We start from the raw sequence: 13,245 nt of genomic DNA, 5'->3' as shown, positions 1-13,245 counted from the left end.
TCTGATAATTCGATACAGTACTGTACCTACTCGATAATCAGATCTACAGATTTACATCTAATGTTAGAGACCATAGTACTTTTTTCCTTATTAATCCGGAGGCCTAAAAACCGGAACAATTTTTCCGTCTTTGTAATATTCCTTTTACATGTCTCGAAATTATCCCCAATGCATGGAATATCATCCAAAAAGATCACTGAGATTAGTCCCTATGACCGTAAATAGTTGATGACAAGTTTTAATAATTTCGTAAAAATAAATGGGCTTATGTTTAAAACGAAAGGTAGGCAAAAAACCTGAAAATGGCGACTTTATCACCTGAACTGCAAATATTTCCGGTTCCTTTCACATGATAGGATTGCATAGCAAACGTCGTCTAGATTAACTATACTCCTCCAGCGGGCTATCGCCTGAGGTTGGAGAGGGCTGAGATCGAGGTCGGAACCAGCATGAAATACCTGGGCCTGACCCTTGACAGTCACTGGACCTTCCGCGCTCACTTCGAGCGCCTGGCACCATCGGTCGAGGAGACGGCGAATGCATTAGGACGTCTGCTGCCTCGGCTGGGCAGGCCCTGGAGTGTGCCGTCTGTACGCCGGCGTGGTGCGATCGAGGCTCCTTTGTGGAGCTCCGATCTGGGCAGAGGACTTGATGGCCAGCCGCCGTAGCCTCCTGAAGGTCAGGAGGTTGCACAGGACGGTGGCCATCAGGGTAGTGAGGGGCTTCCGCACCATTTCGGCGACAGCAGCGGCGGTGCTCGCCGGGTTCCCCCCGCTCGAACTGCAGGCACTGAGGTGTCGTGAAATTTACCTCCACACGCGGGGCCTGTCGGACGGGGTCGGGACGGTGGGCGACGACGACGTTGAGGGTCGGGCTCGACGGGCGCTGCTCGACAGATGGCGTGTCAGCCTCGACATGAGGACGGGCGCGCCGGGGCTAAGGGTTCTCGTGGCCGTCCTTCCAAACTGGGATGTTTGGTTGGATGGGGCCGGCCCCCCCCTGACTTACAGGGTGACGCAGGTGCTCACCGGGCACGGGTGCTTTGGCGAATACTTGCACTGAATCAGGAAGAAAGCGACCGCGCGTTGCCACCACTGCGATGCGAGTGTGGATTCGGCGCAGCACACGTTAGAGTCCTGTTCGACATGGGCGCGGCTGCGCCGCGATCTCATCGCGGAAATCGGGTGGGATCTCTCGTCACAGGCGATTCTCGCGGCACTGTTGGCGAGCGAGAGAGGGAGGAGGGCCGTGACCTCCTTCTGTGAGCAGGTTATGCTTCGGAAGGAGGCAGCGGAAAGAGTGAGGGTGCGGAGCTCCCACCCCGAGAGGATCGACCGGCGGGGGCGCGGCAGACGTCGCGGGCACGCTTGGACAAGGCGCTCCAGGACCGCCGTTGCCCCCGGTGGGGGTCAAAGTTAGGTGCTGATAGATTAGCTCCTCGGGACCGCCAGGCAGTCCGGTAGGGGAATCGGACTGCCTTGTACGGCGGCCCCGGAGACGATGCATTTTGTGCGCGTGAGGGGCCCGTTGTGTCGCTCGCACCGGTTCCCGGGCCTCTTTCGATCGCAGCCGAGTCGTCATCGTGGAGGTTTTAGTCGGTTGGAGTCCGGCACTACCACGCCACTCCCCCCCCCCCCCCAGAAGTGGCTTGGTGTCCGTGCAGATTTCCTCTACGTAAAAAAAAAAAAAAAGAAAAAAAGATCAACTGTACTCGTGTAACAACATAGGAAAATTAATTTCTCTGCCGTTCTTATACCTTTCATTTTGAAATGCAACTCCTAAGCTTTGTTGCTTTTTAAGATGCTTCTTGTTTCTTTGATTACCCCCAGCAGTAATCAAAGCAATCCTCGATTGTGTTTGTTTATGCGCAGATACGAATCTGCGATCAACTTTTCTGCATCACCCAACCTCTCAATTAAAACCTTGTGGATGCTTTCTTTCTCTTCTATTAAGGTAGACATGGTCCATCCAATGATGCTCAGAGCAGAACCTACAAGCTTATGTCTTCTGCTCATACGATGGCCTCTGGCTTACAAATATTTTAGTAGTTTTAGTGCAATCTGCAGGTTAACCTTCGGCACTTCCAATTGCGTGAAGCAATTGCGTGAGAGTATTTTTTCAATAATCTCTTCTATACCTCCTTCTCATTTCCATTTAGATATTAGTATCTCATTTGCTATATAGTGATGGATACAGCTTTGTCTTCAACTCATTTAACATTAGAGAATCATTGTCTAGAATTTCTTCAAGTTCACTCTCTAACTATTGTTTGTCAATTTAGAGAAAAATAAAATGAGAGAGAGAGAGAGAGAGAGAGAGAAAGAGCACAGTTTGGTTCTACTTGCACGTCGCACATTGATGTAAAATCTCCAAAACGTAGAAAAGAATAAAATATTTATATCATAAAAATTATAATATTTTGCGGCTTTTAATATAAAATGTAATGTATACATAGAAAAAATTAATTAAGGTAGAAGAGATAAACGAGTTGAAAAAATTATTGCTTCTTATATCTTTTTCAATAAAGTAGGTTATCTTATTATTAACGATCTGGACACACTGATACGTGCAGCTAAGAGAAATTATCCAGCGATGATGATCGCCGGCGACTTCAATTCAAAGGCCACCGCGTGGGGTGGCAGGGCGAATGACCGCAGGGGAACTTGCCTCCCGGATATAACAATGAAGAATGGAATTGTATCAATTAGAATGACGCGCGCGGATTACACGTTCTCTAGAAACGGGGGAACAAGTTTCATTGACGTGATCAGCGTGAGCAAGAGACTGACGAGGAAGTATGTCGGTGGGAAGATACTATATAATTTTAAGACTGCAAGGACGAGGCATAATGACGAGAATTTTAAATACTCAACAAAGGACACTGACATGGAGAAATTTCTTTTAGCATTTGATGATAATTAGAATAATTTATTGGAAGACAATAAGAGCGACAAAGAGGCACACGGTGATCGTTTGCAAAAGGCACTGGAGATGACATGAGCCTCGGAATTGAAAAAGGTTTATCCACCGACAGGGAAGAGATGCATCAACTATTGGTGGAATGCTGAAATCGACAATTTTAGAAGAATGACGATGAAGAGCAGGAGAAAGGCGCTGAGAGCCTGGATGAGAGGCACAAACGACGCGGTCCAATTGGGCGAAGAATTTAAGGCGAACAAGAAGTTGGCGAGGATGATTAAGAACGCCAAGGAAAGGTATTGGAAGGAATTCTGCGCGACGCTGATTCGGGATCTATGGGGGAGGCCGTACAGGGTTATCATGTCCAGGATGGCTAGGAGAACGAGGACGGAAGGCCTCCACGTGGACAGGATCCGTGACATAGTTGACGAGCTCTTCCTGACGAGGCCGACGGGAAGTAATGACGGTAGATCTAGAAATTTGAACGAAGGTGGTGATGTGGATAATGATGGCTGCAGGATTATGGTGGAAAACTTGCGGGACGCCGGCAAGAGGATTAATCAGAAGAAGGCGGTCGGTGCAGATGGTATAGCAGGGACGGCGGTCAGAGTATTGATAGAAGAATTGGAAGTACTGAGGGCATTAAACGCGGTGAACACTGAAGGCAAGATTCCGGCAAAATGGAAGGAAGCGAGTGTGGTCCTCATTCCCAAACCGGATAGGGACCCAGCACTAACTTCATCATTCCAGCCGACCAACGTGCTCCTAGCACTGAGTAAAGTCTAGGAGCACATGTTTAAGGGTCTAATCGAGAAAAGTCTGGGGCTGGACCCATTTCATGAAGACTAATATGGGTTCAGAAGAAGGAGAAGTACCGTGGGCACCCTGCGCCGTGTGGTTGATCTTGCCGAGTGAACCAAAAGAAGAAACAGAATAACTGTGTTGGTAGCAGTTGACGTGAAGAACGCGTTTAATACCCTCAGTTGGAGCGTAATTTTGAGGGAAGTGGATGTTAGAGGGATACCCAAGAAACTGTTGACGCTTCTCGAAAATTATTTGGAGGACAGAAGGATTATAGTGAGAGCGACGGGAGGAAAAGTTAGGAGGAACGTGTACGCGGGTGTTTCTCAGGGATCAATACTGGGGCCGCTGCTTTGGAACCTGATGTACGACGGACTATTAAAGAAGTTAAAGGCGATTCCTCACCTGAACGCGGTGATATTTACCGACGACTTAGCGGTCATACTTGACGTGGCTAAGCAGGAAGAGGCGACCACGAAGTTTTCCGATGCGATGGATGTGATTTCGCGGTGGTGTGCCCATTGTGGGTTAGGGATTGCTCATGAGAAAACTGGGATGATATTCTAGACGGGCAAACGAACCCCCAAGGTAATCGAGATAAAAGTGGAGGGATACCTCCTGATAATGAGATAGGAAGTACCTTGGAGTCCAGCTGAATTGTAAAAGAAGGTTCGGAGCTCACTTGGAAAAGATGTGCGGCTGACGCCCTTATGGGAGCATTTAAATCTTTGCCCCCCTATGTCAACGGGCCCACCGTCTTTGTTAGAAGACTCTATTATGAGATCGGGGAGTCGACGGTGTTATATGCGGCGTCTGTATGGGCCAAGGTAGTAGAAATTAGGAAGAATAGGAACATCTTGAAGAGGGCCCAAAGGGCAGCATTGACAGGAGTTTCGACGGCCTACCGTACAGTGTCCCATGCAGCACTGTGCGTACTTATGGACATTATGCTCATTTATTTCACAGCGGAGCTTCGGGCCGAAAATGACAGTGGAAATGGATTATGGCATCATGGAAAAATGGAAGGAGAAGTGACGATTTTACAGAAAAGACAATTGTACGAAGCGACTGGTAGCGGATGTATGTTTATTTAGAAGATATAGAAGGAATATTGATCACGTCACCATGCAGATCCTGGCAGGGCATGGAGTTTTTAATGTGTATTGTAAAATGATTAATAACGAGGACCACTCCAGATGTTGGGACTGCAATGGTGGTGATGACGCTGAACATATGTTATTCCACTGCCTAAGGTGGATACGTGAGAAGACGGCACTTGAAAATTATGTCGGCACCCACTAACAACGGAATACTTAATAGTTAACTGTGAAGAAGGAAGACGACTGAGCAAGGTTTCAGGCCTTGTGCAGAAAAATCATGTTAGCAAGAATTTTTTTTTTATTTATTAAAATATTTACAATCAACTCTCGTTGAGAATTTTCAGTAACTTCATTTGGCGTAATACAATGACATGGCTTATAATAGTTTTATATTGTTGGTTCTAGTAGAATCTAAGGATTTAATCTGGAGGGTATTTTCTTTTTAGTCTGCGGATCTGGTCGGTCGTGTCTAGTAGTTGGGTGACGAATGGGTTGTGGTAGTTGTTGACTCTTGTGTTACATCTGCTTCTGGACTTGTGTATTTCATCTTTGACTGTAGGTATCTTGAAGTCACGGTGGATTGTTTCGTTGGTAACATACCAGGGTGCATTTAATAGAGATCTCAGCGTTTTTAATTGGAAGCGTGGGAGTATTTTAATGTTGGAATTACTTGCTGTTCCCCATAGTTGGATTTCGTAGGTCCAGACTGGTTTTATTACGGCCTTATAGAGCGTAATTTTGTTCTGCGTGCTTAGGTTGGAACGACGGTCAATGAGCCAATAAAACTTCTTGAGTTTGCCCCTGAGTTGTTTAGATTTGTCTACGATATGTTGTTTCCAGGTTAATCTCCTGTCCAAAGTCATGCCCAGGTATCTGACTGTGTCCTTGTTAGGAACTGTTATATTGTTAATGGAGACCTGTGGGCAGGTTTGTTTTCGCAGCGTGAAGGTTACATGAGTGGATTTTTTTTCATTAATTTTGAAGCCCCATTTATAGAATCACTTTTCCATTAAGTCGAGACCTCGCTGGAGAGTGGATGAAGCTGTTGTCGGGTTGGCGTGGGACGCCAATAGCGTTGTGTCGTCGGCAAATGTTGCTATGGTTATTCCTGTTGATATTGGTAAGTCGGCAGTGTAGATGGAGAATAGAAGGGGCCCGAGGACACTGCCTTGGGGTATGCCCGCTTCTATTGGAAAAGTTGTGGTAATGGCGTCTGCGTATTTAACCATGAATTGCCTATTTGTTAGGTAGGACTTTAGGATGGAGTAGTAAGTGTGTGGTAGGGCCTTTTTAAGTTTGTAAAGAAGCCCTTCATGCCATACTTTGTCGAATGCCTGTTGAATATCAAGGAATACCGCTGAGCAGTATTTCTTCTTTTCGAGGGTTTGGCTGATATTGTGTGTTATTCGGTGGATTTGCTCTATTGTGGAATGCTGCTTTCGAAAACCGAATTGATGATCTGGCAGAGTTTTCAGATCTTCTATTAGTGGAAGGAGTAGATTCGTTAGCAACTTTTCGAATAGTTTTGACAAAGTGGGTAGAACACTAATTGGACGATAGGAGCTAGTTTCGTGTATTGGTTTTCCGAGCTTAGGGATGAGCGTAATTTGTGACGTTTTCCAGGTTTTGGGATAGTATTCAAGGCGAAGAATTGCGTTCAAGATTGTAGAAATGAGTGCAATCCCTTTTACAGGTAGTTCCTTAATTGCTTTGTTACTTATTTGATCATGTCCCGGTGCTTTCCTGGTGTTCAGACGATGGATTAATTCAGTAACCTCTAGAGAAGTGAAAGGTTTAATGGGGAGAGACATTTGGAAGGGAGAATGCAGGTATTCTGTTATTTCAGGTGTGGGGTTTGAAAACGTTGGATAGGTAGTTGGCGAAGAGGTTGACTTTTTCTATAGAGCTTCGTGCCCATCCGCCTTGCGGACAACAAATTGATGGGATTATTTGGGGGGGGGGACGCGTGAGTTTCCTGGGAACCTTCCATAGTGAGTAGTTGGAGTCGGCAGTGGGGGACTAATTGACAAGGTACTTTTGGAAACAGTCGTTTTTGGCTTTTTTTAATGATTTTGGTTAACTTCCTGGTTGCGTTGTTTAGCTCGCGTTTGTCGTCCGGTGTTCTATGGGTTTGCCATACTCTTCTTAGTATTCGTTTTTCTGTAATTTTGTTTAATATGTAATGGGGATATTCGTGTTTGCTGGCAGAAGTCTTAGTAGGTGTTGAGGAGTGGATGGCGATTGTTATGCTCGTGTTTAGGTATTCTGTGGCAGTTTCGATATCTGTCTTTGTTTTTAGTGAGATTGAGGCAGAGGTTGAGCGGTTAAAGATTTCTCCAAAGAGCTGCCAGTTGGTGAGTTGGTTGTGAATAAGGCTATTAGGTGGGTTCTCGATTATTGCTGAACCGACTGTTGCTATTACGGGGAAGTGGTCGGAAGAGAGTTCAGTCGAGGAGTTGATTTGGACGTATCTGGGCGAGATATTTTTGGTTATGAAGAAGACGAGTAAATCGGGGATTTTGTTGGTGTCAGTGGGCCAGTATGTGGGTTCATATGTGGTGTGGTAGTTGAGATTGTTGGTGGCTATGCTTTGCAGGAGGTTTTTGCCTCTTGCTGTGACAAGTCTGCTGCCCCATTGGATATGTTTGGCGTTATAGTCTCCTCCAGCTATGAATCTGTTGCCTAGGGCGTCAAATAGGCTGTCGAAGTTTTCTTTTGCAATCGAGTGTCTGGGAGGGCACTATACTGCTAGGGTGGTGATTGTACCATGGCGGTCTTCTATTGCTACGCTTGTTGCTTGAAGGTAGTCTTTCTGGAATGATGGAAGCTCGTAGTGCTTAATGCTGGATTTGATGATAATTCCGGTGCCGTCGTGTGCCTTTCCACTGGGGTGTTGTGTGTTGTAGAAGTTGCAACCGTGTATTTTGTGGTAGCTTTTGTCGGTGAAGTGGGTTTCGGATTTGAGCAATACATCGATTTGCTGTTGTTTTAAGAATAGTTCTAGTTCAAATTTGTTCTGAGCTAGACCGTTGGCGTTCCACAGAGCTATTCGCATTGGTTTTATTTTGCGTCTGTGCGTATGAGTTTGTCCATGAAGAGTGTGAGAGGTGACAGTAAGTTGTTAATTTGCTCAGATTGCTTCTGGATAAGTTTTTCGAGTCTGGTGAAGTTGTCTGTGTTTTGTAGGGTGGGAGCACTATTTTCTGTGTGTTCACTGTGGGTTTTCGAGTTGTTTACGTTTCCTTGTGTTGCCTGCGCATAGGATATTGATGGTGTGCTGAGTTTTTGGGGTCTTGGTTCCTGTATGGTGATCTCCTTGGTTCATTGCTTTGGATACTTGATATTATGTAGCGTTTTATAGGCTGAGCATCCTTTGTTGTTCGCAGGATGCTCTCCTTGACAGTGGATGCACTTCGCGGGGGTTTCAGGGGATTTAGTGCATTGGTCAGTGGGGTGATTACCTGCACATATTACGCACCAGAAGTTATGATTGCAGTATTTCTGTGTGTGGCCGCACCTTTGGCACGTTTTGCGTTGTACTATTTCTTTCTTTACAAGGGGTGGCTCGAACTTAACTATTGAGTTCATCAGCCGGTTGACGTTGTAGATTTCTTTGTTATTTCCTTTTTGTTTTAAATCTACGAAGAATAGCGATAGGGGATTTTTATAGTTATATCGCATCACTATATGACGTATAACGTTATATACTATTACGTTATATCTTGTAACGTTTTATACGATTACGTTATAACGTATAACGTTATATCGCATCACTATATGACGTATAATGTTATATACTATTACGTTATGCCGTATAACGTTATATACTATTACGTTATCACGTCTAACGGTATATACTATTACGTTATCACGTATAACGTTATATTCGAGAACTATATGATGTATAACGTTATATACTATTACTTTATAAGGTATAACGTTATATTCCTTCACTATAGGACCTATAACGTTTTATTGCATAACTATATGACGTATAACGTTATATACTATTACGTTGTCACGTACAACGTTATATTGCATCACTATATGACGTATAACGTTATATCGCATCACTATATGACGAATAATGTTATTTACTATTGCGTTATGTCGTATAACGTCATATACTATTACGTTATCACGTATAACGTTATATACTATTACGTTATCACGTATAACGTTATATACTATTACGTTATCACGTATAACGTTATATACTATTACGTTATCACGTATAACGTTATATACTATAAAGTTATCACCTATAACGTTATATCGCAGCACTATATGACGTATAACGTTATACACTACTACGTTATTCCGTATAACGTTATATGCTATTACGTTATCACGTCTAGCGCTATATACTATTACGTTATCACGTATAACGTTATATACTATAAAGTTATCACCTATAACGTTATATCGCATCACTATATGACGTATAACGTTATACACTACTACGTTATTCCGTATAACGTTATATGCTATTACGTTATCACGTCTAGCGTTATATACTATTACGTTATCACGTATAACGTTATATTGCATCACGATATGATGTATAACGTTATATACTATTATGTTATAAGGTATAACGTTATATTCCATCACTATAGGACCTATAACGTTATATTGCATCACTATATGACGTATAACGTTATATACTATTGCGTTGTCACGTATAACGTTATGTCGCATCACTATATGACGTATAATGTTATAACCTATTACGTTATGACGTATAACGTCATATACCATTACGTTATCACGTCTAACGTTATATACTATTACGTCATCACGTATAACGTTATATTGCATCACGATATGATGTATAACGTTGTATACTATTACGTTATATGGTATAACGTTATATTGCATCACGATATGATGTATAACGTTATATACTATTACGTTATAAGGTATAACGTTATATTCCATCACTATAGGACATATAACGTTATATTGCATTACTATATGACGTATAATGTTACATACTACTATATTATGACGTATAACGTTATATTGCATAACTATATGACGTATAACGTTATATACTATTACCTTATGTCGTGTAACGTTAAATAATATTACGTTATAACGTATTACGTTATATCGCATTACTATATGACGTATAATGTTATATACTATTTCGTTATGACGTATAACGTCATATACTATTACGTTATCACGTATAACGTTATATACTATTACGTTATCGCGTATAACGTTATATTGCATATCTATATGACGTGTATCGTTATATACTTTTACGTTACTGGGCGTGTGTGGAGACACTGAGTGCGGGTGCATTGACGTAATAGGTGTGTATGAAGACACTGAATGCGAGTGCAGTGTATGGGGACACTGAACACGGGTGCATTGATGTAATAGGCGTGTATGGAGACACTGAATGCGAGTGCAGTGTATGGAGACACTGAACACGAGTGCATTGATGTAATAGGCGTGTATGGAGACACTGAATGCGAGTGCAGTGTATGGAGACACTGAACACGAGTGCATTGATGTAATAGGCGTGTATGGAGACACTGAATGCTAGTGTGTGGTCACACTAGGCTTATGTGGGAATATCGAATGCTAGTGTGTGGTCGCACTAGGCTTGTGTGGAAATATCGAATGCTAGTGTGTGGTCGCACTAGGCTTGTGTGGAAATATCGAATGCTAGTGTGTGGTCGCACTAGGCTTGTGTGCTAGTGTATGGTAACACTAGGCTTGTGTGTGGAAACACTATGTTACATGTCATAGTCATAGTGTTAATGATCCTCTGAGATCGGTGTAGTCATATCGTCATTGTCACTGCCATTGTCATCACTACAGACGTCCAACTCAGCAGGAACGCAACTATTCGGCATTTTTCTTAATCTGTCATGACTGTATTTATACGATCGTTTGCCGTCTAATGTCTTTAAAGTATATCTATCCCCTTCCAAAATCTCTGCTATTACGAATGGGCCCCTAAACTTTGGATCTAACTTGGTTTGGTTTCTTTCCTCGATTTTGCGCAATGCGAAATCACCGACATTAAACCTAACCACTTTAGCTTTGGTGTTATCGAATCTTTCTTTGTCGTGTTTGGCGCTACTTGCTATATTTTTTTTTTGTCGCCTGTTGTCTTACATCGGAGATGTCTATTCCTCTTTCTTCAACGCTATCAGGTAGCAACAAGTCGTACGGTCTTGCTGTCCTACCGATTAGTAGTTTCAGTGGGCTCGCCTTAGTCACGCGGTTGGTGGTGCAATTCAGGGCCAATTGTATCTCCCCAATCGCGTCTTGCCATGACCGCCCGGTCGTCTCTACTACCGTGAACATATTTTCAATGTACGCATAACACGCTCTACCTGTCTATTGGCTCTACTAGCACCGGTCGCTATCAAGCGAACTTTAATTCGTTTGCTTTCGCAGAATTCTCGAAATTCTTTACCCTTAGAACATCTTTCCTGATCTGCTATTATCCGGCAGGGACTTCCGAATAAAAATATAGCGGATTTAAGCGCTTTAATGGTGTTATGGAAATCTATCTTACGATTATGATGCAGGTATACGAATTTAGTGAGCACGTTGATCAAAACAATGACGTACTCCTTTGAATCGCTTTTACCACTCAACTTGCCTGTTATGTCCATGTGGACCGTATGCCAGGGCATGCTGGTCTTAGGTATAGGATGTAGTTCGGCTTGTATCTTACCTGAACTAGCTTTCGAAACTTGACAAGCATGACAGTTCTCAATGAATCGGCGAACGTACTTCGCCATCCCTTCGAACCAGTAATGCTCGTATAGTTTCTCCAGCGTTTTCTCCCACCCTAAGTGCATAATTGACTGGTGCACATGGTTAATAACAGACTATCTAAAACATCTTGGGTCTATAGGTACACAGAGAATCCTGCCTTTTCTTTGTATCCTACGGTGCAGAGTACCGAACCGTAATTCGTATGTATTCGCGATGTCTTCCGCGAGTCCATCGTTTTGCAATCCCTTGACGATTTCCAAGGTTTGAGAATCACGACGTTGTCCCGCTAATAGCCAATCTTCCGAAACTTCGGCCAGTCAGCTATTTTCTCTTTGATTTTGTCGAATTTAATAGGGTCAACGCCTGTGGGGTTTCGCGACAAGAAATTTGTGAGCCGCCCGTTTACTTTCCCGATACATAATGTCAAAAATAAAAGTCTGCAAGTAAGCCCATCACCTATGGTCCCTGTCATTTAAATGTACTTTATCACTCGATGCGTTCGACGAGTTGCAATCCGTGACGATAAGGAATTCCCGTCCCTATAGATAGTGACAGAAATGTTTTACGGCGTTTACGATAGCTAATGTATTGAGTTCATAGAAGTGATATTACCTTGGTCTTACCTTCGGCTTGATGCGTCAGAATCACCCCGTAACTCTCCGAGCTAGCGTCAGTATGTAGTTCTATCGGGTAATTGGGGTTGAATATCGTTAGCACCGGCGCGTCGGTCAGGGCGGAAACTACCTGTTGTCTTATTTTCTCGTGTCTATCTGTCCAAGTTATATTTCTGTTATCTGAGATGAGCGCATACAGGGATTTCATCGTCTGTGAGAATTTAGGGATGAATTTTCGGAAGTACGGAGCTAACCCTATGAACTGCTTGAACTGTGTAACGGTCATTGGCACAGGTGAAGAACTTAAGGTGTGTATTTTACCCGGGTTAGGACGAACTTCTCCGTTATGAATTACATATCGCAAATAGAGCACCGATGTCTTTAAAAAAAGAACGTTTCGCAAAATTAAAAGAGAATCCGGCTTTTACGAGGGTATCTAATACGGTGTTCAATCTTTCTAAAGCTTGATCTATCGAGTTGGCAATAATTAGGACGTCATTGAAATAAATAACAACGTACGAATGAGCGAGATCACCTAAGGCCTTGCGAATGACCCTCCAAAAGACGGACGGCGCATTTTTTCAGTCCAAACGGCATCGTTATCTACTCGTATTGTCTGTCGGGGTAACGAACGCTGTAAACTCCGTTGGATTAGGATAAATAAAAATTTGGTGAAACCCGCTGGCCATATCCAGGCTAATAAAATATCTCGCCTCTTGCAATCTCGCGACTTGATCCGCAATAAGGAGTAAAGGGTACCGATCCGCGACGATACTTTGATTTAGATCTCGGGGATCCACTCGTAATCTATCTGAGCCGTTTTTTTTCTTCACGAGTTACGGCTCGCTAATGGCGAATTACTAGGCCTTATAATCTTTGCTTTAATTAGAACGCTTGTTTTCTCACGTACCGCTCTCCGCTCCTCCTCGCTAAGTCTATAAGGACTTCCTCCTACGGTGGTGTTAGGATCAATTAATCGTATTTCTAACCGGCCTACATTTACGCGAATACGTAGGAAACCCGTAACGAATGAATCTTTGAATTTGTCGAGAAGAGAAATT

This window comes from Bombus terrestris, chromosome 8 (assembly GCF_910591885.1).
Source record: "Bombus terrestris chromosome 8, iyBomTerr1.2, whole genome shotgun sequence".
In the NCBI taxonomy this organism is placed as follows: domain Eukaryota; kingdom Metazoa; phylum Arthropoda; class Insecta; order Hymenoptera; family Apidae; genus Bombus; species Bombus terrestris.
Note: the sequence above shows the minus strand (reverse complement) of the source record.